The 1,601-nt window shown below is 37.4% G+C and overlaps 1 protein-coding gene across 2 annotated transcripts in view; it reads right to left on the bottom strand.

Moving 5' to 3' along the window:
• Window positions 1-1,601, bottom strand: part of RERG (RAS-like, estrogen-regulated, growth inhibitor) — a 183,056-nt gene that overhangs the window by 87,771 nt on the left and 93,684 nt on the right. The window lies entirely within an intron of this gene.

Below are 1,601 nucleotides of genomic sequence, written 5' to 3'. Positions count from 1 at the left end.
TAAGATGCTGAACAAAAAAAAAAGAGAGAGAGAGAGAGAGACACCACTGACTTGTTTTCTACTTGGGAAAATGTATGTTTATTAAAAATTGGGGTTAATTCTTCTACCATTTGTATAGGATCAAAAACGAGTCTCAGGTGTTGGACGGCACATGCATGGGTCTCACTGGGTAATAGTTCCCTGTGCACGTGGAACATGGAAAGCACGTAGGTAAAGTCCAGCAGATTACCTCAGAATAGCGTGGAGGGGTGTCCAGATCCGAGAGCGCCACTCACAGGATGGTTAGATTCAAGAAAACACTGCAAAAGTTGGAAGCAGATTTATAGCCTAGGGAGCAAGTGTAATATATTCTTAGACGAAGTAAAGTGAGAGAAAAAGCCAGGGAGAAGTTTTCCAGAAGAAAAGACTGTGGATGGATTCAAAGCAAAACAAATTAGAAGTGAATTATATGTAATAAAGTCAAAAGACACCCAGAAGACAGACCATTTTGGGGACTTTGGGGATTTTTCAAAAGGACCATCAGAAATGCTAACTGAACAAGACAAGAAAAGGTGAATAAAGAATGTAGAGATGAAAAAAGAATGACCTTTAAAACAAACAGCCAACGAAGGAGTGTGCTGGCACTGGTCTGTTGCAATGAGCCTCCTGTTTCCGAAAGAACCTGGAGCTGAGTGCTGCGGGAATCAAAGTTAAAGACATTGGAAAAGTATTTCTATCCATGCAAGCACAGGAAATTCTGTAGGGAATAATCTAAGTGTGTTATTTGTTAAGGATATGTGCTATGTGCAATGACTTGAGGAAGCAGCCATTGACATGAAGGGCAGAGAGCCCGAGGGGACATGAAGAAAATTAGAGAAGATCGCTTTTATTAAAACTACGTATTCCATAGGCATTTAGAGGTTTTTAAATACTCATCTATCCCAGCTCTGATATTAACATGTCTATTTAGCACTGAAATTTTGGTCTCTACATGAACATCAATCCTTTAGACAATGGTTCCACTAAATTCATTAGCAGTCCTTTAACTGTTAATGTTCAGTCTCTAAGAGTGACTGAAAAACAGGGCATGTTTGCTTATTTGTGCTTTCTTAAAAATTAAGAAAATTTTCACCTATTTTTCTTATTACTTCATTTAAAGCTTCCCCTACATAAACTGAAGTCTGATACTTAATTCTTAGCATAGCTTAAAATACCAAAACGTATCATTATATTTAAAGCAAAAAAATATTTATCTACATCTACTGTGAACAAAGAAAACACCAGTACTAGACTCTGTTGGGAGGGGAGGTGGATGACATACAGAAGCACAAAACAAAATTTGTACTCCAGGGCTTTGCAGTTCTGATGGGGAGAAGACGTTCACTAATAACAGCAGAATGTGACCTGTGTTATATATCGGAGGGACGGAGTGTTACTCTATAGAAGAAGATGGAAGATTTAACTCTAATGGAAGGAATTCTGCTTCCAGCAATTTATCCCAAAAGATCTATTAGACAAAGGCAAAAGAAAAAAAAATGTACCTAAATGATTCCTATGTCAATATTTAGCCTATTTGTACTGAATAATCAACTGCTAATCACTTTGAAATTGGATTTAGAGAT

Source organism: Propithecus coquereli, unplaced genomic scaffold, assembly GCF_000956105.1.
Source record: "Propithecus coquereli isolate 6110/MARCELLA unplaced genomic scaffold, Pcoq_1.0 Scaffold78, whole genome shotgun sequence".
In the NCBI taxonomy this organism is placed as follows: domain Eukaryota; kingdom Metazoa; phylum Chordata; class Mammalia; order Primates; family Indriidae; genus Propithecus; species Propithecus coquereli.
The sequence above is the reverse complement of the archived record's forward strand: the minus strand, read 5'-3'. Positions and strand labels throughout refer to the sequence as shown.